General features: G+C 42.3%; 1 protein-coding gene across 1 annotated transcript in view; it reads left to right on the top strand.

The window, feature by feature from the left end:
- Positions 1-26,773, top strand: part of MARCHF4 (membrane associated ring-CH-type finger 4) — a 111,520-nt gene that overhangs the window by 43,079 nt on the left and 41,668 nt on the right.

The following is a 26,773-nucleotide window of genomic DNA, read 5'->3' as shown; positions in this document are numbered from 1 at the left end:
TCACATTATCATTATAAAATGGATGACCATATTCATTCATTACAGCATTAATCTCTCTGGTAGTGTTAGTGCTTCATGCTACAAATCTACTTTGTCTGGTATCAGTATAGCTACATAGCTTTCTTTTAATTAGTGTTTACTAGGCTTTTTTTTTTTTTTTTTTTTTTTGAAGCAGACTCTCATTCTGTTGCCCAGGGTAGAGTACAGTGATCATAGCTCACTGCAGCCTCAAACTCCTGGGCTGCAGGAATTTGAGGCAAGGAATCCTTTTGCCTCAGCCTCCCAAGTAGCTAGGACGACAGGTGTGCATCACCACACCAGGTAATGTTTTATTTTTGTAGAAACAGGGGTGTCACTATGCTACCCAGGCTGGTCTCAAACTGCTGGCCCCAGGCGATCCTCCCTCCTTGGCCTCCCAAAGTGCTAGGATTACAGGTGTGAGCCACTCGACCCAGCCCTTTTCTTTCTATCTGTTGTGTCCTTACATTTAAGGGACATACAGTTGGGTTTTTATTCTTATCTAGCATGACCATATTCGTATTTTCATTGAAGTAGACTATTTACATTTAATGTAATTACTGATATAGTTAGGTTTGTATTTACTATCTTTCTATTTGTTTTCTGATTTTTTTATTTGTCCTACCTGTTTTAGGTCATTTTCTCTCCTTTCTTGCCTTCTTTTATATTAATCCAGTATTTTTCCCTGTATTAGCTTCTTAGTTATACATTCTTCTATTCTTCTTATAGTGGCCACTCTTGCTTACTATGGTCCAATATAAGTGATATTTTTCCCATTTCTGAAATAATCCAAAGACCTTATAAAGTTTAAACCTGTCAACTACCTCAGGGTGTTTTTATTTTTATCATAGCTTTTATTTTTTATTTTATTTTATTTTTTTTGCTTTGTTTTTGTTTTCTTGTTTGTTTGAGATGGAATTTCGTTCTTGTTGTTCAGGCAAAATCTCAGTTCACTGCAACCTCCACCTCACTGGTTCAAGTGATTCTTCTGCCTCAGTCTCTGGAGTAGCTGGGATTACAGGTGCCCACCACCATGCCCGGCTAATTTTTGTATTTTTAGTAGAGACAGGGTTTCACCTTGCTGGCCAGGCTGGTCTCAAACTCCTGACCTCAGGTGATCCAGCTGCCACGGCCTCAAAAAGTGCTGGCATCACAGGTGTGCGCCTCTGCTCCTGACCTATCGTAGCTTTTAATTCTACAAATATTTAATCCCCCATAAGATGTCATTGTTATTGCTCTGTGCAACCAATAATTCTATTGCATTTATACCAAATTTACTCTTTGAGTTGCCCCTCATTTTTTCCTGCATTTTCCACAAACAACTGATAAACTCTGGGTGATGTCTCCAAACACTAAGAAGTGAGCCAGGGCTCTAAGGGACCCTGGAGGGTAAAGCTGAGATGTAACAGGAGTCACAGTGAAACAGAACCATAAGTCCTAGGTTCCACCAGATGTGCAGTTTGAACAACTTATTTCATATTTCTGAACCTCAGTTTCTTCTCTTAAAATCAGGATTGTCAGGCGGATCACGAGGTCAGAAAATCGAGACCATCCTGGCCAACATGGTGAAACCCCATCTCTATTAAAACAAAAATTAGCCGGGCATGGCAGTGCACACTTGTAATCCCAGCTACTTGGGAGGCTGAGACAGGAGAATCGCTTGAACCTGGGAGGCGGAGGTTGCAACGAGCCGAGATTGCGTCATTGCACTCTAGCCTGGTGACAGAGCGAGACTCCGTCTCAAAAACAAAAACAAATCAGGATTGTACACCCCTTTGCGTTTCCTGTTTTGCAGGTATATTGAAGATTAAATGAGGTAGCAGATGTAAAAGTACTATATGAACTACAGCAGGGATTATAAACTGATCTATGGACTATCGGCAGGCAGCAGACATGTTTTCTTGACCTACAGAGAGCTTTCTTTCTTTTCTTCTTCTTCTTTTTTTTTTTTTTTTGCAAGCTAATGTTAAAAAAAATATGTCACATAAAAATACGAATTCCTGCCTTTTTCCCTAGAAGGAAAATCTGAAGATCTGGTGACTGTAAAAAACTTGTAGATCTGGTTTCACATCTGTAGAACAATGAGGTAGGGCTGATTAGTGCTTACCCTCTGCCTGGGCGCAATCTCAGTTGGGTCAAATCCCGCCATTCTCAACAAGGACACACGTGCACTCATTTATGTGGCCAGGTTTACTCCACTCTGCCTCCTTTCTTATCGCATTTCATGGCTCTTGCTAAAGCATTGTATCAACAATAGTCATTATTACCCATTTAAAAGCCAGGGACACACAGAGACAGAGCTTTCTAATGTTGTGTTGCTAAGCGCTGAAACAGGTAACTGAGAGAGGTTGCAGAAAAGCTTTCCCTGGAGATCTAAAAATAAAACCAATTGGTTTTTATCTATAGACTTTCCAGGATGCAGGAAAGGGGCAAAATGACTGTACCAAGGTCTTTCCAGGTTTTAAATTTGGTTGGGGGTGGGGAGGAGCTATTTTAGAACGTATAGAAGCAGATGTCAAGATGAGGGGAAAAGGCTGGGCGCGGTGGCTCACGCCTGTAATCCCAGCACTTTGGGAGGCCCAGGCGGGCAGATCACGAGGTCAGGAGATCGAGACCATCCTGGCTAACACGGTGAAACCCCGTCTCTACTAAAAAATACAAAAAACTAGCCGGGTGAGGTGGCGGGCGCCTGTAGTCCCAGCTACTCGGGAGGCTGAGGCAGGAGAATGGTCTAAACCCGGGAGGCGGAGCTTGCAGTGAGCTGAGATCCGGCCACTGCACCCCAGCCTGGGCGACAGAGCAAGACTCTGTCTCAAAAAAAAAAAAAAAAAAAAATTAAAAAATTTAAAAAAAAAAATTAGCCGGGCATAGTGGCGGACTTCTGCAGTCCCAACTACTTGGGAGGCTGAGGCAGGAGAATGGCGTAAACCCAGGAGGCGGAGCTTGCAGTGAGCCAGGATCAGGCCACTGCACTCCAGCCTGGTAGACAAAGCGGGACTCTGTCTCAAAAATAAAAAAAAAGAAAGATGAGGGGAAAAAAAGAAAAAAAAATAGAATCTGTATGCTGGAGCAGGGGGTGAGGGTGTGAAGATTTTTCATGGATAGATTATATATTGTAATATAATTCAGCATTTGGAAAACAAAAAATTTTAGAATATAGGCAATAGAAAGGGCTTTTATCAAAAAGAGGCATAGATTTGTCAAATCGTATTGAACTGTCCAGTTAAAATCTGTGAATTTCACTGTATGTAAATTATATCTCAATTAAAAAAAAATACAAAGTGAAAACAAAATTTAAAAAGGGAGGCAGGAAGTAAAGTCTCATTCTAACCTGTACCAGGCACTTAGTATATGCCAAATACTGTGACTTACATGGATTAATTGGATTATTTTATCCTCACAGTACCCTATAGGGTAGATACTATTATTATCTCCATTTTACCAAGTGCTGAAACTGAAGTTCAGGGTGATAAAATTATATACAAACCTCTCCAACTGGTGTCTGGAAGAACCATATCTTGCGTTTCAGACTGAAGGACTCCAGGGCCCAGATTCTTACCCACTCATTTGGATGATTGCAAAAAAGGAGAAAATTAATTACTATGAGCTTAAGGAGGTTGAGAGAATGTAAATATAACTTACTAGGGTATCAGTTTGAACATCTAATGAGGAACACACTTTGCTTATTCAGTATTAGGTACATGCATTCAGAAAACCCAAGCCACTCAGAGAATTACCATTGGATTCTTATGGGCAAGGTGATCAAACTCCATACAAGAGGAAAAAGGTTCTTCTGAGGCATTAGTAGCTTCTTTCCAAGAAAAATTACAACTTTCTTGGCCTTAATGGTAAATAGCTTTGTTTTCTGACAGGACATCTTATGGTATAATGTTTCCATTTTCAACAAAATGCACTCTGAGCCACCCAGCCGGGTCATCTGTGTATCTCGAGACCAGTTCTGTTATTTATTTATTTATTTTATTATTATTTTTTTTTTGAGACAGAGTCTCGCTCTGTCGCCCAGGTGACAGGAGTGTGATGGCACGATCTTGGCTCACTGCGACTTCCACCTCCTGGGTTCAAGCGATTCTCCCACCTCAGTCTCCTGAGTAGCCGGGACTACAGGCAACCACCACTGCACCTGGCTAATTTTTGTATTTTTAGTAGAGATGGGGTTTCGCCATGTTGGCCATGCTGGTTTCGAACTCCTGACCTCAGATGATCTGCCCACCTCGGCCTCCCAAAGTGTTGGGATTACAGGCATGAGCCACCATGCCTGGCCGAGACCAGTTCTTAATCTGATAATCTGATGACTGCTAAGACCCTCCACAGCAAAAGTGTGTATGCACACATATATGCAAAATAATACTATAATTTCAGGAGGTTCAGAGGTCCCCTGAAGGTCACTGGTGGACCCCCTAGTTAATAACATTTGCTGTAAACCAGGATTGAGCCAGATTCCAGGGATAACCAAGCCAGCCTTCAAATTCTCTGATTATTCCAGGCAACTTATCATCAGTGGGCCAGTCGTTTGGTTTTAGTTTTCTTCTTTCCTAATGACTTGAGGTCCACCTCTTGCTTTTTCATTATCTCCTGTAAGCTGGTCCTGGTAAACACATTTTAGGAGATGCTGCCTTTGTTGTTTCTCATTCTTGTTACCCACCTTGGACTTCTGTAGACATCTTTGGCAATTCACATTTATTCACCAGGACACACACACATACACACACACACATGCACACCCTTAAGTATCCTTCATTGTGCACAATGCTTGCGGTCAATTTAATCCTCATTTCACAGCCATTTCAGTCACAGCAACTTGTAAAACAAAGGTCTATTCACAGGCCCACCATGTGTGGATGTTCAGGTTGTTCACTGGACAAGAGTAGCTGGTTTGGGTTGGAGGAGCTAGTCACTGCAATAGAAATTGGGCCCACGCTGTCCTCCTCAAGCTAGATGCCCAAGGCTGGTTCTTCCTGGAGGAATGGGCATCTTTTTCTGAGTCACACAAATGCAGTATATGGGGCAATGGCAGTCCTGCCCGATTAGCAGTATCACCAAGAAGTCCAGAAGACTGACATATCAGAGGATAAAATACCCATGTCCCTATTCTGATTTTGTATCACCAGTCACCTTGTCTCTTCTTTCTTTTCAATGAACAAAACTTCCAGTGTTCCCAGGGCTACATTTGCTTAGAAGAAGGAGACCCGAAGGATCCTTGGTCTGTATTGCCCATCTCCATTTCACAAGATTCAGGTTTCTGCTATGGCAAGCTGAGAGGGAGAAAGGTGGATGATTCCATTAGCATTTTCCCTCTCCTCTTTGCCGACTCAGTCAGCCATCATTCATATCTTGGCTCAAGCATCACTCCTTCAAGGACAGACAAATCCCCTCTTACAGCAACTACATTTCTCTCTTGCATTGAACTTACCACCATTGCAATTTCATATTTTCTTAGATATTATGGATATACATATATTAATTGTATATATATCCATACACCTCAAAACGATGAGCTTCATGAGAGTGGGGGCCATTCTATTTGTATTTACCATTGCATTCCTATTGCCTGGCACATAGTCGGTGTCTAATTTAATATTTGTTTTACTGAATGAATGGATGGGAGATAATTAGCCCAGATTGTGAGAAGTCTCGGAGTCTTGGTGAAGAGTTAAGACTTTCCTACAGACAGTAGGAAGCCTATTTTCTGGGCTAAAAGAACTTCTTGTCTCAGTCCAACGTTCTAGTTTTGAACTGTGTATTATAGCTCTGGCATTCCAACATCATTGTTCTTCTTCACTCTTACCAATTTCAGAGAAATTTTCTAAAATCTTACTTAAAGAAAAAGAGGCTACGACTCTACATGCTTATCTGCTCTGAGAGGCTGCATAATAGGGTGGTGGCTTAAAACATGGACCTTGGAATTGGGTAGACCTTGGTTTTAAACCTGGGTTGCCCATTTGCTGGCTGTGTGATTTTAAGTAAATGATTTCATGCCTCAAAACCTCAGTTACTTCAATCTGTAAATGGGGATAATAATATCTTCCCCAAAGGATTGAATGAGTTAAGCAATGGAAAATGCTTATTAGAGAACCTGGCCTTTAGTAAGGACTCAATCAGTAGAAGTGTTTATTATTCACTAGACTGGATCCTCATAAGAGTGGCAGGGAATAAAGCACCCATAGGAACTGGGTCAAAAAGAGTTAATACATGGCATCCTCCTTTCTTATTTGCTTCTCAGAAAATATGGAAGGAGGAATACCTTAACAGCTGATATAGTTTATGGGTTTGTTTGATAATGAGTCCCTTATGTTCCCTAAATATATCTTTGTGTCTTACAGTAATCCTAGTTCTGTGGCAGATTTTTTACTTTCCCTTTGACACCACCCATCACACTGGGGAGAGGAAGAAAAACTCAGCCAAAGCATTGACTAATGATTCAGCTTCTAAACTCACAGAAGCATCCAGATTGGAGGAGCATGTCAAGGACCAGCCAGGAAACAAGTGAAGGCTCTGGTGAGGAATGTGGCTTTCTAGATGACCATGGCAAGTGCTCTTTGTGAGCGTAGGCCAAGCAGTTGGGGGTATTAGTTCCATTATCCTGAGAGTAGTGAGCCTGGGAAGGTTGGCATCTCAGTCCTTGCAGAAGGAGGCAGTGTGGGTGATGGGCTGGGGACTTAAATCCCCGCATCTAGTGTAGACTTCCTTATTCAATCCTGTTTCTCCCATTACCAGTTTCAGCAGAAAGTCCACAGCCTGAAGTCAAAGAAGAGGCTTATTATGTTTCCCAAGAGACCAGTAAAAGTTCTATAGCTTCTTTGCTCAAAATCATAGTGTTTCTTTAGTTATCAAACTCTCTATAGGGCATGAATAATTTGAAAATTGCAAAACTCTAAGAATGAGGTAAAGAAACTAGAATTATATTGGCCTGCTTCAGGTAGGGCCTGGAGAGCTTCTTCTTCTCTTGCTCTAGACAGAACATGTAACCCATCTCAAGAGGTTCATTTCATTGATTCCACAAGCATTTATGAGTGTCTTGCACTGGATACACTGGAATTGCACTGGGTACAATTCCAAGCACTGGGGATATAGAAGCACCCCCTACCTATTGCCTCTGTGGTGGTAGATTTGTGTTTTTTGTTTTTTTGTTTTTGTTTTTGTTTTTTGTTTTTAGATGGAGTCTCACTCTATTGCCCAGGCTGGAGTGCAGTGGCGTGATTTCAGCTCACTGCAACCTCTGCTTCTTGGGTTTAAGCAATTCTCCTGCCTCATCCTCCCGAATAGCTGGGATTACAGGCACCTGCCACCATGCCGGGCTAACTTTTGTATTTTTAGTAGAAATAGCGTTTCATTGTTTTGGCCAGGCTGGTTTTGAACTCCTGACTTCGAGTAATCCACCTGCCTCAGCCCCCACAAAGTGCTGGGATTACAGATGTGAGCCACTGCACCTGGCGGGTACATTTGTGTTCAGGTAAACATATTTCATATTCCAGAAGTATTGCAGCAATCAAAAATTCTTTTTTTTTTTTTTTGAAAAAAAGAAAAGAAAATCCATAATCCTACCTCCCCTACATAGACTGCTTTCATTTTTGTGTGTCCCTTTTCTGAAATCTTTGTCTTTAAAATCCCTAAAGAAGTAGCTTTGATGATTTTTTCCTTAGTCACATCATTAAAGTTTGAGGGTAGGGAAAATCTCTTCAGCTGTAAGAGCTTTCTGTATGTTAACCCAAAGTCCCACCATGAGAGCAAGGCCCTGGGCAGTGGAACCCCTGGCACCTCTCTGATTTCATTTCCTGCCATTCTCCTCATTCATGGCAGCCCCTTTTCTCACATCAGCCTGCTCCTACCTCAGGGCCTGTGAACTTGCCTTCCTCTGTCTGGTCTTCCCTCTGATATTCACACAGTTCACTCCCTCACTTCCTTCCAGTCTCTGCTCAAATTTCATCACCTAAGGCTTTCCCTGAACCCTTCTGGTACTTTCTACTGCTCTCCATCCCTTTATCGAGATTTAATTATCTTCATAGCACATATGACCCCCTCCCATACATATTTGGAAAGTACTTGTTTATTAAAGTCTGTCTTGTTCTGCTGGAATGAGACCCCTGAGAGCAAGGGCTTTGTCTGATCTGTTCACTGCTACATCCCTATCCCCTACGGCAGTTGGCTGGCCCGGGAGGGGCACTCACCTGCCCGCTCAAGGATGCTTTCTGCTTCAGCTCCCTTTGCCTTACGTTTTGCTCAACAGAGGTGGTGAGGAACTGCCTGCTTCCCTTGCTGTAACATTCATTTAAGGATGACCTGTGCCAAGGTAAGGAAAATTTAGATCGAGGCACCAATCTGCAGAACCTTGAGAGTAAAGACATGAAGGCCACTCTGTTTTCTGCTGATGACTTGAATCGAGCTTCCTGCTGTAAGAAGGAAAGATTCTGCAAGGAGCAATATGCTTTCATTTCCACAGCTTGTATCTAAGATCAGCCTTGGGAGAGCTTGTTGCATTTGCTTGGAAGAACTCTTGTTTTCCTAGTAATCTTAACACCTACTCCCTTTACCTTCTCAGTGTCAGACAGCTGGCACAATGGCTGAGATCTTTCTATTGTCCGCCATCAGCACAAACTGTCCTGGAATTGCAGAATTCTCTGGATAGTCAATGTGTCCACTGTTTACTCTTCCATTCATATCCTTCACGCCATCACCACACGACACTGTCATATGCTTTCTCTACTTTACCTGCTTATAGAGAGGTGTAAAAAAAGCTTGCTTTAAAAGGATTAGGGGCCGGTCATGGTGGCTGATGCCTATAATCCCAGCACTTTGGGAGGCTGAGGTGGGTGGATCACTTGAGGTCAGGAGTTCAAGACCAGCCTGACCAACATGGCGAATCCCCATCTCTACTAAAAATACAAAAATTAGCCAGGCATGGTGGCTTGTACTTGTAATCTCAGCTACTTGGGAGGCTGAGACATGAGGATCGTTTGAACCCAGGAGATGGAAGGTTGCAGTGAGCCAAGATCACACCACTGCATCCAGCCTGGGCAACAGAGCGAGACCCTGTTTCTAAAAAAACGAAAAAGGATTAGGAAGCTGATATTGCACATGGGCACCCAAATTGGCTCCTCATGGGAGCAGAGGGGGTTTAGTTGGATTTAATGTTTTAGAGCCCAACCTTCCTGCTGCACTTCCCTGACAAGATATGATAAAAGCGAAATACACGCAAAAATATTCCCATTACCCCAGACACTTCTATGAGATAAGAAAATAGCACTACCAACCAATGGCTCTGCCATAAGATAATTGTCCAGCAATGTATCACTGGAGAGCAGGTCCTCTATAAAGACGCCAATGAAAGAGTATGGCTTTGGGGGGTGGGGGACACTCATATCAGGCTTGGACTTGACAGGTTCAGAAGCCCCTTCCAGACGAGCTTGGGCTGAAGAGGTTAGAAGGTTGGAGAGTGCTCATCTTTTTCCTCACTTGCAGGCAGTCCCCCTCTCCCACCTCATCCCATGCTGGTCACACTTAGATTCCTCAGATGTCCCTAGCCAGTCCTGTTGAGCAAAATGTAAGGAATTCTCCCTTGGAGTCCTCTGACGTGCCCAGCGACTAGTCTCTCCTCATCCCTTACGCCAGGATTCTCAAAGTGAAGAGCACAGATCACCTGCTTCTGAATGACCTGGGGTGCCTTTTGCAAAATGCAGATTTCTGGACAACACCTTGGACCTGCAGAATCAGAAGTTCTGGGGGTGGGGCAAGAAGTACATAGCAACTTAGGAACTTCTGTCTCAGTGTTCAGTTTTTACTTAGTACCTTGACGCTACTCTTAGTTCCTGGCTCTACTGTTATAATTTTGGGATTTGGGAGTGTGTCTATTTTTTGTGTCTCTGTGCTTCTAACCCTGTCCCTGCACCCCTCTCCCACCTCCCATTTCCCAGGACTGTGGGCCTATTTCATTTATTCAAGAATGAAGTTTCCTTCTTCCACTATGCAATACCCCTTTCTAGAAATTTGCCTTTCATCTCTTTCCTGGAATCAGAGAGCTGCCCTGTTTTTGCAAGATTTTGCAGTCTTCGGCAATTTTCCTGCATGTTCAGGAGGGACTAGGAGGAAGATAGGGCCTCTGTTTTAGAAAGAGGCGTGAGCAGGCAGGGACCCCACGGCAGGAAGCACAATTAAGAATGTTCTCAGCAGGAAGGCTGCTCTCCGGGAAGCACGGAGAGCTGTCAGGACAAGTGACCTTTCTAATCACGCCTGACATTTCACAGCCTTGAAGGCGGAAGGACTGCCCTTATTCCGGAGGTTCAGTGTCGCGCTGTGTCACCCCCAGACACCTGCGTCTGAGCTGTGGTGACTTGGCCTCCAACTGGGCGATGAATCAGAGCAGCAAAGGGCTTTGTTTCCCTGGAAAAGAAAAAACATTGAGCAGAGGGCTTATGTGGATGGTGACTGTGTCTAAACCAGGGATAGAAAGGCCCTGGTGGAGGATGTCGCCTCCCTTAGGGATTAGCCCTGCTCTGGAGGGCTCCAGTGATGCGGATCAAACAGACCCGCTCCCAGGAAGTGAAACAGACAGGATCCTCTTCCAGTTCCTTCTGGCCTAAGGCGACTGGGATGACTCACTTTTTACCCATCTCAATAAGAAAACAGCTTAATTTTTTCTTAATATAAACAGTAATGCACACTCATTCTAAAAAGGTCATAAAAGTCACATGTAATCTCATCGCTTAAAGAAATCCATTGTTAACATTTTAAGGACATTTCTATGTATATATACAGTATTTTAAAACAAAATACAGTCCTATCGAAGGTGCTGTTTTGTAAGCTGCACTTTTCTATTCAACATCTTGAAGACATTTTCATGTCAGTAAAATATAAATTTAACAAAATTCTTCTTAACAATTTCACTGTATTCCATTGTATGAATATAGTCTCCTGAGGTTGTCTCTGATTTTAAATCATAATAGAATATAGTGTAATGAATATCCCGACAGTTTAATTTTTCTGCAGAACTGAGAGTGCTTCCTCACAACAAATTCCTAGCAGCAGACTTGCTGAGTTGAAGAATATGTGTATTTTTAAGGCCTTTACTCTCTGTTTTCTAGAAAGATTATACCAATGCACATTCCCACAGACTAGCAGAGAGTAGAATACTTGCTTATCCATGTAGAAGCAAGAGTAGAATACTTGCTCTCCTTGATTCTGTGAATTACCATTATTTTAAATCTCTGCCACTCTCAGGAGTAAAAAATAGGATGTCATTATCGTTTTAAGGTTTATGTCTCTATTTACTAGAGTTAAGATTTCCAATGTTTATTGATTATTCGTGTTTCTTGTTTTGTGAATTTGCTTGACCTTTTTTCCCCTCTTTGGGAGTATTAACTTTTCTGACATTTAGTTTTAAGTACTTTCAATCTAGTAAGGACAATACTATATTGACATTCAAGTTATAACGATTTTTACCAGTTTACCATTTGTCTTTAACTTTATGTGGTCTCTGCCATGAAAGAATTAAAAAATTCTGATGTGATCTGACTACTGTGGCTCCAGCTTATTTTGGAATCACATTTAGAAAGGGCTTCTCTGTTCCATGGCTGTAAAAATATTTATCTGTGTTTTCTTTCTAGCTCTGTCCCTCTCATGGTCTTCTTACCACTTGCCCTCTCTGCCTGGAATGATCTTCCTTTACTCTTCAACCAAGTGGCCCCTTTTCATTCCTCAAATCTCAAATTAAATACCATCTGCTTAGAGAAGTCTTTCCTGGTTATACAACCTAAAGGAGGTTTCCCTAACCCTGGTCTTCTTTCTCTTAGCATCCTATTATTTTCCTTTTTAACTTTTATCAATACTTGTAGTTACAGGCCAAGCATGGTGGCTCTTGCCTGTAACCCCAGCACTTTGGCAGGCTGAGGAGATTGGATCACTTGAGGCCAGGAGTTCAGGACCAGCCTGGCTAACATGGTGAAAACCCATCTCTACCAAAAATACAAAAATTAGCTGGGCATGATGGTGTGTGCCTGTAATCCCAGCTACTCAGGAGACTGAGGTGGGAGAATTGCTTGAACCCTGGAGGCAGAAGTTGCAGTGAGCTGAGATTGCACCACTGCACTCCAGCTTGGGCGATGGAGTGAGACTGTCTCCAAAAAAAAAAAAAAAAAGAATTGTAGTTACATCATTTGTCTACTTATTTAATATGTGCACCCCTAACTAGATTGTAAACTCTGTGGAGGGCAGAAACCATATCTGTTTTGCATTTTAAGAACCTAACCTAGCAACTGGTACACAGTAGACGTACAAGAGACATTTGTTAAAAGTCATTGCATGCTAAATCCATCTAGAATTTATTCTGATATAGGGGTAAACTAGAGATCTAATTTAAGTTTTCCAAACAGTGTCTTGTGATTATAACACACAACTACAATGCAGACTAGCTGTCTTATAATCCCCTTTCACCGGCACCAAGAAATGAGACCTAGGATGCAAGAGGGAAATAGGATCAATGGCTCTTGTTATTGCAGTTCTCCAGCCCCACCGTCTCTTCTCTCTGCAGCGACTTCCCTTTCTCCATTATTGCCTTAGCCCTAAGTGCTTCCCATAATGCTTATTTCAGGGCTTAGCCTAGAGTGGATCCTTAATTAATGGTATTTACTGGCTGGCTCAAATCATTTAAATGGCAGGAGAATCAGATATCTTTGATGTGTTTCATACAATATTCACGTCAGCTTTTGAAAGCCCTGAAAAATCTATGCTCCCTTCACAATCCTGAGAAAGTAGATCTCTCTACACCCTTTCCTTATCTAGGGATCATGTCTAATAGTTGTGAACAAGGATGAAAGAGATGGAGAGCTGTCAGAGACAGAAAGAGGAAGATAGGGACACTTGCTTACATGTGATTGTAAAGTTTCAAGTGCCACCTCATGTTACATACCATTTGCTCCTTCAAAACTGACCTGTGAAGTAGGTATGGGAGCTTTACAATCAGGTCTAGGGAAGCCATAACTTTTAGTCTTTAGAATTTAATATCAGTATTTTTTTCTAATTTATGAAAGTAACACACTAGGAATAAAATAGTAAAAGACCAATTTTTCTCCATTTAAAATCTGTTTTAATGAACTAAAAATGTTCAACTTTACTAATAATCAAAGGAATGCAACTTAAAAGAGAAATTAGATGCCATTTGCCTCTAAAATCAATGGAAGTCACATAGAGGAACCAAAGTTATTCAATTTAAAAATTGTTTTATCAACATAGATCAATGGAACAGAATAGAGAACCCAGAAAAAAAGCCACATACCTACAACAAATTGATCTTTCACAAAGCTGACACAAATAAACAATGGGGAAAGGACACCCTATTCAGTAAATGGTGCTGGGATAACTGGCTAACCGGGTGCAGAAGAATGAAACAGGACCCCTCTCTCTCACCACACACAAAAATTAACTCAAGGTAGATTAAAGACTAAATGTAAGACCTGAAACTATAAAAATCCTAGAAGAAAGCCAAGAAAAAACTCCCTGGACATTGGTCTAGGCAGAGAATTTACAATGAAGATCCCAAAAGCAAATGCAACAAAACCAAAAATATACAAATGGGACTTAGTTAAATCAAAAAAGCTCTGCACAGCAAAAGAAAATAATCAATAGAGTAAACAGGCAACCTATAGAATGGGAGAAAATCATTTCAAATTATGCCTCTGACAAATGACTAATATTCAGAACCTACAAGGAATTCAAACAACTCAACAAGAAACAACTCCATTAAAAACTGTGCAAAGGACATGAATAATGATTTCTCAAAAGAAGACATCCAAGCAGCTAACAAACACATGAAAAAATGCTCAACATCATGAACCATCAGAGGAATGCAAATTAAAACCACAATGAGATATCATATAATACTAGTCAGAATGGCTATTATTAAAAAATCAGAAAACAACCGATGGCATGGATATGGAGAAAAGGGAATGCTTATACACTGTTGGTGAGAATATAAGTTAGTTCAACCTCCACACTGTGTATCTACCCAAAGGAAAATAAATCATTATGTTTAAAAAAAGGCACTTGTACTTGTTTGTTCATCACAGCGCTATTCATAATGTCAGAGTCATAGAACCAACCTAAGTGACCATCAGCAGCTGACTGCATAAAGAAAATGTGGTATATATACACCTTGGAATACTACACAGCCATAAAAAGAATGAAATCATGTTCTTTGTAGCAACATGGATGAAGCTGGAAGCCATTATCCCAAGTAAAGGAACCCAGACACAGAAAACAACATGTTCTCAATTATAAATGGGAGCTAAACAATGGGCACATATGGACATAAAGGTGGAAATAATAAGCACTGGTGACTCCAGAAGGTGGGTAAGGGTTGAAAAATTATCTAATGGACACAATGTTCACTATTTGGGAAACACATATGCCGGAAACTCAATCCCCACCAGTACACAATATACCCATGTAACAAACATGCATATGTACTCTTGAATCTAAGTTAAAATAAAATTTAATAAAAAATTATTTCATCAAATCTAAAAACAAATCAACCTTATAAATAACCAATGGATACAACTTAAAACAGCAATTAGATACCATTTGCTCCTAATACATTGATTACAATATAAAAATTATAATGCCTAATCCTGAGCAGAAAGTGATCAGACAAGTGCTTCATACACTATGGATGGGAGGATAAATGGCTAAGTCATTTCTGGGATGGAATTTGCTAAGAAGATGCAAGAACCTTACAAAAGTCCTTATTCTTGTGCAAGCCCATGGTCTGGTAATTTAAAATAAGAAAAAAAAGTTCTTACCCTACAATTTCTAATCTTATTTCTATAAATCTTTACTAAAAATGTTTAAACTGCAGTTGTTTATTAAAGCAAAAATGTCAGAAAACCTAAGTGTTTAACAATAAAGACATGATTTACAGCCGAGGCCAGTGACTCACACCTGTAATTCCAGTACTTTGGGAGGCCAAAGCAGGTGGGTCACTTGAGGCCAGGAGTTTGAGACCAGCCTGCCCGACATGGTGAAGCCCCATCTCTACTAAAATACAAAAAGTAGGCAGGTGTGGTGATGCACGCCTGTAATTCCAGCTACTCGGGAGGCTGAGGCAGGAGAATCACTTGAACTTGGGAGGCGGAGGTTGCAGTGAGCTGAGATGGCGCCACTGCACTCCAGCCTGGATGACAGAGTGAGACTCTGACAGAGTGAGACTGCCCCCCGCACCCCCCCAAAAAAGACATGATTTAAAAATTCAGGCATGGACTATTATGGAGCCATCACCAATATTTCCATGAATTACTTAATGGCATGGGATATGCTCCTGAATCTAGTAAGTATTCAGAATTTGATTCTAAAGTTTATTTGAAAATTATGTTTATATTTGTATAGAGAAAAGATTAGAGGAGAGATAATAAGGTGTTAGCAGTGCTTATCTCTAGATGGTAGGATTGTAGGTAATATTTGGTTTCCTTCTTAATATATTTGACTTCTTTATAATCCAATATATTGCTATTTAATTTAAAATAATCCTCCCCCACTCCTTCCCATCACTTGCTGATGTTAATGCGGTCCTAGTCTATCCTCACTGAAGTCTGGGATCCAGGAAAGGGGAGTTAGAGACCTCCCATACTCCTATTTTGTCAGCCTAACACCTGTCTTGTGCAGGATGAAGTCCTGAGTGCCGCATGCCCCCAGAAGTGGATTAATAAAAAGGTGACTGTATGAAGAGACTTAAAATCATGTGACATGAAGAGTAGCTGGAATACATGGCAGGACCAGGAAGCCAGACTGGCTGCCCACCAGTACTTTGAAGGTTATCATGCAGCAGAGAGCAAGCTTACCCTGCATCACCCCAGAAGAGAGGGCCAGTGGCTGGAAATAACAGACAACTAGATTTTGATTCATTTTAAGAAAGAACTGCCTGGGTGTGGTGGCTCACACCTGTAATCTTAACACTTTCAGAGGCTGAGGCAGGAGGATCGCTTGAGCCCAGGAGTTCAAGGCCAATCCAGGCAACATAAGGAGAATGTCTATACAAATAATTTAGAAAAATTAGCCAAGCATGGTGTCATGTACCTGTAGTCCCAGCTACTCGGGAGGCTGAGGTGGGAGGACTGCTTGAGCCCAGAAGGTTGAGGCTGTGGTGAGCCATGATCATGCCACTGCACTCCAGCCTGAGCAACAGAGTGAGACCCTACCTCAAAAAAAGAAAAGAAAAGAAGGAACTATCTAATGATTAGTACTGCCCCAAAGTGAAAGAGCAGCCTCAACAAGGATGGAGACTCATCACTGGGGTCAAGGCTAGGTGACCACTTGGTAGCAAAGTCGAGAGGGGCCTGGCACCATTTGAGTGATTGCACTGGGTAGGTGCCCTCCAGGGTCTCATCTAGGCCAATGGCTCTATACTTTGCCTATCATAAAATGGGAAGTATAATCCTAGAGATATTACTTTATCACCGTCCCCTCTTCCTGCCAGCTCCTCAGTTTCAAGTCATAAGGCACCAAAGCCATTCTAGATAGGTGGTGTGTGTTTGTGGCTAGGATAGGACTGGGCTTCGGAATCAGGGAAATGGAGTTATATCAGTTAGAGCTCTTTTGGTTGCAAGGGGCAGAAAGCCAAGTGGAACTACATCATGCAAAAAAAAAAAAAAAAAAAAAAGGCATTATACAAAAACAGGGAAGCTACAGTGAATGGCTGCAGTATGGTTACAGCCGAGGCCTCTCTTTCTATTTTCATCCTTTGGTCTGTGTAGCTGGGTCTAGCTCAGGTCTCTTCATGTGGAAGCAAGATGGTTTCCAAGTTTATCTTGTACTTATAGCTCATAAACTCAGCTCAGACTAAAATAGTTTTTTTTTTTCCAATAAAGCTTAAGTAAAATCCCTGGGAAGCCCTCCTCAGATGGTTTGGGTCATGTAACCCATTCCTAAACCAGTCGCTGTGTCCCAGGGTAGGAGTCTTCTGATTAGTTAGGCTGGGGTTATATGTACACCCTAGGAACTTGGGTGTGGTAGGTGCAATTTAGCTTCACGTGGACCACGTGAGTTGAACAGGATGAGCAAAGGAAAGTGTCCTATGTCCACTATAGGGAGATCGTGCCTGTGTTAAAAATATTTTGGAAAAAGAGTTATACCAGCTGCCATGGTAATCTATTTCATGTCCATACCATCTGGTAATTCTACCTCTCTTCTAGCTTGAATTTCTCCTGCTATAATTTTCACCTGTCTATTCTGTTCCAGCTTCAGAGTAGATGCAGATCAAAAGCTCTTCCCTGAAAGACACACTGTGAGGATTAATTAGGTTTTCCAGAAACCATCTTTAAAGTGTCATGAGATCTTCAGAACCAAATGCTTTGTGAAGATACATTGCCATTAGAATCAGTTCTCCAGTTTTTATGCTTATAGGGGATTGGTGGTTGGGGTGAAGATGGACCAAAAGGCAAGGAGATGGAAATCTATAACTAGTCCCAAGACTTCATTTTGACCATGATAACCATTCTCTTCCCTCTCCAAATACTTTGCTTCTGCAGTTCACAAGGAGCAAACATGAAAACCATGAATAGGTTTGAATATCCACACCATTCTTTGAAAAGAATAGGAAAAAAATGGGAACAGGGGACCAGGAGTTGCTAAGCAGGTTGTATAATTAGAATCAAACCAGGATCGGCCCCTGGAGGATTCACAGCTGGCTATGGCAGTGGCTTTCTATTTTTAGCTCAGGTTAATGAGCTATGAATGATATATAACTGTCTAGGCAGCACGCATACATCATAGTCTGGGCTCCTATAACAGTTTGCAAGATCTCTTTCTGAGGACTCTCAGGGGCAAATGCTGGGAAGCACAAGTAAGTTAGTGGGAGGATCACAACTCCAGAAGCAGAGTGCAGGCCTGGCTCACAAGCCACACCTTAGGCAGTACCAGGCACACTGTAGGGCTCTTCTGTGCCGTCTGCCTATATGGATTGCACAGTCCTATCTTCAGCGTTCAGCGTGGGTGATACAGGAAACAGATTCTAGGGAGTAGGGCCTGGAGTCCAGGATAGAGCTCCATGTGCCTGACTTTTTTCTTTTCTTTTTCTGAGACAGGGTCTGGCTCTGTTGCCCAGGCTGGAGTGCAGTGGCATCATCATAGCTCACTGGAAACTCCGCCTCCTTGGCTCAAGCCATCCTCTGATCAGCTTCCCAAGTAGCTGGGACTACAGTTACACACCACCAACCCCGGCTAATTTTTGTATTTTTGAGGGTTAGAGACGGGGCTTCACCATGTTACCCAGGACGCTCTCAAACTCCTGAGCTCAAGCAATCTGCCCGCCTCAGCCTCCCAAAGTGTTGGGATTACAGGCATGAACCACCGCACCCAGCCTTTTTGTCTTGTCTAAAGGCAATTTGACATATTTTCCGCAACTTTGAGGTTTTTTTCGTTTTTGTTTTCTTGAGATAGGGTCTCGCTTTGTCACTCAGGCTGGAGTGCAGTGGCTTAATCATAGCTCACTGCAGCCTCGAACTCCTGGGCTCAAGCAATCCTCCCATGTTAGCGTTCCGGACAGCTGGGACTATAGATGCATGCCACCATGACTAGCGAAGTTTTTTAGATTAAAAAAAATTTTTTTTGTAGAGTTAGGGTCTTGCCATGTTGCGCAGGCTAGTCTCAAAATCCTGGTCTCAAGCAGTGCTCCCACCTCAGCACCTAGGCATCAATAAGTATTTCATGAACAAATGAATGAATGAATACATGGAAATGTGATCCTTTTCCCTTACCCTGCTCAACAAGTGGTTTCAACCTGTTTTCAGTAGAGCTATCACGGGGGGCCTCCACGTGCTCCGGGGAGAAGCCAAGTGGGCAGGGCTCAGGAAGCTGCCTATGTCCATGGCGATAAACAGCTCCCCTTTTATTTGTTTTTTATATTGGCATTTCTTCATAGGATACCTTTGGAGAAAAGATTCCAGTTCCAAAAAAAAAAAAAAAGTAGGTTTGAAAATCGCTTCCCTAGACCTTACCCCTCCCACCAATTACCCCTTGCTCATTCCCATCTTTTCTTCCTTCTTCCTTCCTCACAGAAACTTCCACAGAGCTAATGCCTAGCAAGGGTTTAAAAATAGAAACCCCTCTCCCTCCCTCTCTTCCTCCATTTCCTTTCCTTCCCAGCCCCCTTGTAATTTGTTGTAAAAAAGGAAACTGTCTGGATGTGCTCCACCGAGAAACCATGCTCTTCCTTTCTAAATAAAACAACACTGATGGACTCCCTCAGCCAGCGGCTGGGCCCCTGTAAGTCCCTGCGGGGATGCTTCCTTCAGGTTTCCCAGGTGGAAATCAGAGGCACACCTGTGAGGGCCACCTAACATGCTGGCCTGGGAGCTCCTTCTAGGTGGTTCCCCGGGGCCACTGTGGGACTCACCTACCAGGGAGGGAGGAGAGAGGAAGTTGTGCTGCTCCCAAGGTGAGGCCTGGAGCACAGTGGCAGTCTGTTGTGCTTTACTGGGAGCACAAAGGGGATGTGTGTGTGTGTGTGTGTGTGTTTGTGTGTGTGTGTCAGAGAGAGAGAGAGAGAGAGAACAGGAAGTAGGCAAAAACAAGGCAAAATGTGTTATGAGATGTGTGTACAGTCGGTGAACACAGTATACTTGTGAATGAATTGAGAGACACTAGAAAAAACAGTACAGTAGGAAAGAAAAAAAAGAGGGATTTTAACACCCAAAGTCCTGGTTTTTAATTCCCAGGTCTGTTACATAGTCTCTGTATGAGACTGGACAAGTGACCTCATTTCTACCCTCAGTTCACTTATCTATAAAATGGGGATAATAACACCCATCCCTCAACACTGCTGCAGGATTAAATGAGATAATGTTTCTTGATGCTCACATATACTAAGCAGTTAGTAACGTACCCTTGCTATTATATGGCAGGACACCTTCACTCTGATGATGTTTAGATATATTCAAAATAAGATAAAACTGACAGTGATCAAAACCCCCCTCAGTTAAATGTATAGTTTATTAAAATCTGGCAGAAGATTACAACTTCTTGACAAAATTCAGATCTGCAAACTTTGATCTAGAAAAAAATAGATTTGGAAAGATTATAAAGCCACACAATAAAGTCTTCATTGACAGAACTGTAATTAGTAAATTTTGATACGGATCCAAAACTGATCAACTTATCAAAAAGTAAAATGGGTTAATGCCCATTTTACTTATAAAATGATTTATCCCAAGGAAAAGTTTCAATAACATTAAATTAGAAATGGGAAAAAATGGAAACAATTTAACTGCTCTATATTTTAAAAGATTGATCAAAAATTAAATTGGCTAAAGAGAATTCTCTTCGGAGAATAGATTGTCAATGAGAGTTTATCAATGCAGATATAATTTCAATTAAAACTTTTCATGTATAAATACAGAATCAAAATGTCCTTGGAGTTGAAATGGTGAACTCAGACAATCTCTACAATGATGATAATTATTGTAATGATGATGATAATAATGATAATGACAACTATTACAAAAAAATATTTTGGTGCAGGAGGGGTGGGGTGTGGTTAGGTAATGTGTTGGGATGTCCTGGCGAGAACAGAGAATGTTTAGATTAGATACATGGGATGCCAAGGCTAGATGTGTATGGTCCTTCTGCCTCTTTATGTTTGAGGATTTATGTGATGTCATTCCTCCAACGGGCTGAGTACAGGGAGATGGTTGGCAAGGACAATCAGCCCTTGATTTCTTTCATATGACCAGGATGATGCAAGTTGCTCCATCTCCACATGGGCCTATGATAACACCAGTCGGATTAGTGGAAGGTCAAAAACTCACAGATTCAGTGCTCTTGGTCATAGAGTCTGAGTTTGTAGGTGTGAATGGGTGCTGGCTTGGCTCAGGCAGTGAGGGCCTGCCCACCCATTCTGCTACTTTTCTTGTGAGTCTTTTGGCAGCTCCTTAGCACCCCAGGCTGGCTCTTTTGTCCCATGTTCTCTTCTTCTCCTCCTCTCTACCATTCTTCTTGCCTCTGGCATTTTTGTCTTAGCATTAGAGCCAGACAAAGAAAGGTGATACTTAAGGTGAATAGGAATAAGGATTTATCCCAGAAGACAGAGGTGGGACAGGTGATGGAGGAAATTGCTGCGAAAGAGCATTCAAACCATAGACCAAGACCACATGAACATTCAGACAGACCTGGTACACTTGAACCTTGAACACTATAACCTTGAACTTATACCTGCCTATCTCCTTTCCTGGCTCCACATGCATACCGGACTCACCAGTACAGGCACACATCACCAGATATCCTGATTCTCGTCATATCTTTAATAATGCCTCTTTGCCATGCCTTACACATAGTCCTGCCCTCCTGCAGCTTGTAATCTAATATTTATTCATTTCTCCAGCAAGCATTTGTTGATTGGAACAATGTTTTTTTAATGCAATGGGTACCCTTGTGAGGTAGTAAGCTCCCTGTCACTGACAGGCTAGTGAATGATTAGGAACAGGACGCATAGGATGCTTGCATGCTGAATTGAATGACTTCCATGCAGTGTATGAAGGTTTTCTTTTTTTTTTTTTCTGAGACAAGTGTCACTCTGTTGCCCAGACTGGAGTACAATGGCGTGATCTCAGCTCACTGAAACCTCTACCTCCTGGGTTCAAGCGATTCTCCTGCCTCAGCCTCCTGAGTAGCTGGGACTACAAGCACGTGCCACCATGCCTGGGTCATTTTTGTATTTTCAGTAGAGATGGGGGTTCTCCATGTTGGCCAGGCTGGTCTCGAACTCTGGACCTCAGGTGATCCACCCACCTCAGCCTCCCTATGAATGTTTCCCTGTGAATGCCCTAGGGTCTCAGACAGACTTGACTGATGGAGATTTATAGAGCAAAAACAAAAATGGAATAAAAACAAAAATACATTATGTTGGCCTTATAACATATGCATTTCAGGAATGATGAGTCTCCTATTTGGATGAGAGTGCCAGGAGAATTAGGACAAGAAGTGAAGAGGTGATCAACCTTAAGAGAAATTTTGGCCTGAGAGAAACCATTCTATTTGTCCTCAGTCATTACAAACAGCTTGTCTTTCCTCTACTGAGGGATCTAGGTGTCAGTTTTGCAAGTCTGGCACCTTGATTTAATGGCCCTTTGCCCCTGGGTATTCATATTCTGTCAAGTCATAATTCAAGCCAAGAAAACTAATGAGAAATCAAGCTAGAGACCAGAAAGATGATTTATAGCTACAACTGAAGATGATCCTTTTCAATACCTATAGTACTTATGTCCCCATGTCAAGGAAAGTCATTCTAGAATCTATATGTATATATGAGAAGCCAAGTAAAAGCTAAGATGCATAAGAAAGTGAATCAGAAGCTTTTTAGAAATGATTTGCGGTGAGCAATAGAAATCTACCTTTTTCTGCTCTAGGTAGCAAATCTTTCCAGTACCCTGAGTACCCCCATGACCACATGTCTCACCCTCTGTAGTGCTACAGATGTACCATCCTAAATTTCTCTTTCCAAGTTCCCTGTTTCAGGGTCCTGGGGTGGGTAGGAGGTTTCCAGTAGCGGGTGATGCCATTTCCAGGTGACCTCTTGACCTGCCCATGAAGTGTGCTACTCCCTTCCTTTACAAAGAACTCCTGCCTCTATGCCTTTGGCCTACCTCACTTTTAAGCAATTCCTGGAATCTGGTGTTGCTTTTCATCTACAGAACCTTTGTATAATTTATAAAATCTTTAAAAATCAAAACCAGACTAGTAGAGATGATTTATCCAACATCCCATATAACCGATGAGAAAAACAGCAGCTCACTTGGCAAGAGGAACAGACTTGCTCACTTGGCAGGTGGAGGGGACAGACTGAAAGCCAGGAACTTACCTAACCTTTCTCAGAGCTTGTTCTTCATCCTTTACACCATCAGAGATGTACCCACTTTGGGCGTCGGCGCTCTCTGCAGCACTAGCATTGGCTTCTGTAACTGCACTCCCAGTCGAGTGGCCCAGCCATACTTCATTTCAGGACCTTGGACATCAGGGAAAAAGTCAGCTCTGTCTCCAACAACCTCCTGACCTATTACAGAGTCAGAAAGTGTGAGAAAATTTATCCCTTGAAGAGGTGAGCTGATTTGTGCAGTCAATTATCTCTTTAAATGACCATCCTGCCCATTTCCCAAGCACTGATGGTCCAGTTAAGAAAGACTAAGCACAGGAGCCTGGGCACCCACGCATGATCTGAGGACCAGGTGTGCAGGGGAACGAGCTGTTTTCGATAGTGGGAGGCCTGTTCTGCCTTTTAAGGACGTGAACCAATGTCATCTTCCTCAAGCTCTTTTTTTCCAAAGGCCAAGGACTTCTGAGTGCTTTTTCTAGGAGATGAAGTTCTTGCCATTTCAGAGAGAACGCTGTGCATTGTTCACTTCTTTTCTTCCTTTTTTTTTTTTTTTTTTTTGAGACAGAGTCCCACTCTATCACCCAGGCTGGAGTGCAGTGGCCGGATCTCAGCTCACTGCAAGCTCCACCTCCCGGGTTTACGCCATTCTCCTGCCTCAGCCTCCTGAGTAGCTGGGACTACAGGCGCCCGCCACTACGCCCGGCTAGTTTTTTGTATTTTTTTAGTAGAGACGGGGTTTCACCGTGTTAGCCAGGATGGTCTCGATCTCCTGACCTCGTGATCCGCCCGTCTCGGCCTCCCAAAGTGCTGGGATTACAGGCTTGAGCCACCGTGCCCGGCCTTCTTCCCTATTTTCATTCCTGTGTTCTGAGCTTAAACCAGGATGTTTTATGCCTCAATGAAGAAACAGGAAGTATGAATGGAGAAAGGAGCTGTGAGAGAAGAAATGGAATTGAGGTGTGATTTTGGGGGGGATTACAATTTAGGATCCTTTATATCTGTATACATATATCTTTATAAATTACAAAATGCCTTTTTTTTTTTTTTTTTTTTTTTTTTTTTTTTTTGATACGGAGTCTCACCCTGTCACCCAGGCTGGAGTGCAGTGGTGCTATCTCAGCTCACTGCAACCTCCACCTCTCAGGTTCAAGTGATACTCCTGCTGCAGCCTCTCAAGCAGCTGGGATTACAGGTGCCCACCACCACACCCAGTTAATTTTTGTATTTTTAGTGGAGACGGGGTTTCACCAAGTTGGCCAGGCTGGTCTCGAACTCCTGACCTCAGGTGATCTGACCACCTCGGCCTCCCAAAGTGTTGGGATTACAGGCATGAGCCACCACACTTGGCCTAAAATTCCATTTTCAATGGTCCTTTTCAATGTATTGCTCACCTTCCTTACTGAGTTTGTGATGAACTTTCAATAAAAACTTGAAAATAAATATCAAAATGCACAATAAAAACAAAACTGCTTAGTTGTTCTAAGTGACAGTTTATTGCTGTGAGTTTTAAAGTATTAATGAAGTAGACTTTACTGCAAATTCTGAATTTTTATCAAGCTTCTGTTTCACAAAATAGTCTCCTGAAAGCAACGATTTTGCTTGCAGTTTTTTGTTGTTCTGCTTTGCTTTTTGCCAACAGATTTATTATACCCTTAGGTCGACAGAACTTGGGTGGGTCAATGACTGGTCCCACTTCTCTGTGTCACTTCACTAGAAGGAATCACGAAAACATCTTTATTAAGACTCTGCACGGCCGGGCGCGGTGGCTCACGCCTGTAATCCCAGCACTTTGGGAGGCCGAGGTGGGCGGATCACAAGGTCAGGAGATCGAGACCACGGTGAAACCCCGTCTCTACTAAAAATAGAAAAAATTAGCCGGGCGCAGGGGCGGGCGCCTGTAGTCCCAGCTACTCGGGAGGCTGAGGCAGGAGAATGGCGTGAACCCGGGAGGCGGAGCTTGCAGTGAGCCGAGATCGCGCCACTGCACTCCAGCCTGGGCGACAGAGCGAGACTCCGTCTCAAAAAAAAAAAAAAAAAAAAAAAAGACTCTGCACTATTCTAAGCTCTTTACATCTCATTATTCTTTCCAAAAGCCTTATTCGATCAGTAATACTATTGCCCTCATTTTAATAATGAAAAAACTAAGGCACCAAGAGGTTAAGTAATTTGTCCAACATTCTCCAAAAACCACATACATCATTGTACATTTATGCTAAAAAGCCACATTGTCTTGTTTTTCATAGTCACATCTATTGACCTTCACGTGTCATTCTTTTCCATATTTGTGTTCCAGAAATTGCCATGACAGAAAGGACATATTCATTGCCATGAGAACAAGTTTTCCCTAAGCATAGTTAGATTAATTTATTTGAGTGAAATAAATTCACATTGCTCTGAAACAACAGTACAGGAATGCTGTGCCATTGCTTCAAACCATACAAATGGACAAATGGCACACACACACAGTACACTGGGAAGCTGGGCTTATGTTTGGAGAGCCCTCTGAAGTTGAAGATTGACAACACAAGTGATGGTAACTATGTGGTGCTTCTCTCATGGAAGTTGGAGAAGCACAGAGATGAGAAGATTCACAGGTTCCATGATCCTGTGCTGATCGCCCAAGTGTGAGAAGGTCCTTCACCTAGGCTGGAGTCTAGCCCTGGAATTGGAACTGTGGTGCTGCAGCCAGGAAGGCCCCTGAGCATGGGAGGTTCTTGCCGCCATGCACCTGTTTGAGTCCTTTACCTTGGAGCTTCTCTCACCTGCTTTGGGGGAGCAGACCAGCTCTTCCCTGTACCTCCTGCCATGATGCTTTCACAGCCAATTAAAATTCTATTCCATTCTCAGCAAGGAAGCTGGCAGCCTTGGGTCTTCCCAGCAGGATGGGCTGGCTGCAATTAATGTCCCTTCTGGAGCCCGATTAGCGAAGGAGAGGCCGGGATACTTACCCTATCCCCAAAGCCACATTTAAATTAGGAAATGGGGGTTTCCCAGCTTATTGCCTCTATTAAGAATCATCAGTTAATGCAAAAGTGTTGACTCCTTTCTATTTCATTTGTGGTAGTGGACTCAGATTAGAAAGCCAAGAGGTCATTTCACAACTGAATGGTCCCGGGAACAAAGGGAAGAGATACTCTTTGACTCCTTTAGTCTCCGAATTCCAGACCATTGGAACGAATGGAGGGCACACTTGATTAGGCACAGGCTAGGAGTTGGGGATTCAACAGAAGCCACGGGAATAATGTTTATTATTATTATTATTATTATTATTATTATTATTATCTTTGAGCTTTGAATGTAGAACGTAGTGCATAAGAATGATGCATTTAAGGGCCAGGCATGGTGGCTCACTCCTGTAATCCCAATACTTTGGGAGGTCAAGGTAGATGGATTGCTTGAGCCCAGGAGTTAAAGACCAGCCTCAGCAACATAATGAAACCCTTCTCTATAAAATATACAAAAAAATTTAGCTGTATGTGGTGGCACACATCTGTAGTTCCAGCTACCTGGGAGGCTGAGGTGGTAGGATCACTTGAGTCTGGGAGGTCAAGGCTGCAGTGAGCTGTGATCATGCCGCTGCACTCTAACCTGGATGACAGAGTAAGTCCATCTCAAGATACATATATATATAATATATATTATATATTATATATATATTTGAGTTTTGTCCTAAATGCATATATATACACATTTGAATTTTTTATTAAATGCATATATTTATATATTCTACTGGATGTATCCAGCATATATTCTACTGGATGTATCCAGCATATATTCTACTGGATGATAAGAGACATCAGGCAGAGGACAGTCAACCTATCCTGAATCAGACAGTGTCTAGCCAATGCACAGATGCATTAGTGAGTTCAGCCAAGATCAGCCAAGTCAGAT

Source organism: Macaca mulatta, chromosome 12 (assembly GCF_049350105.2).
Source record: "Macaca mulatta isolate MMU2019108-1 chromosome 12, T2T-MMU8v2.0, whole genome shotgun sequence".
Taxonomy (NCBI): domain Eukaryota; kingdom Metazoa; phylum Chordata; class Mammalia; order Primates; family Cercopithecidae; genus Macaca; species Macaca mulatta.
Note: the sequence above shows the minus strand (reverse complement) of the source record. Positions and strands in the feature narration are given on the sequence as shown.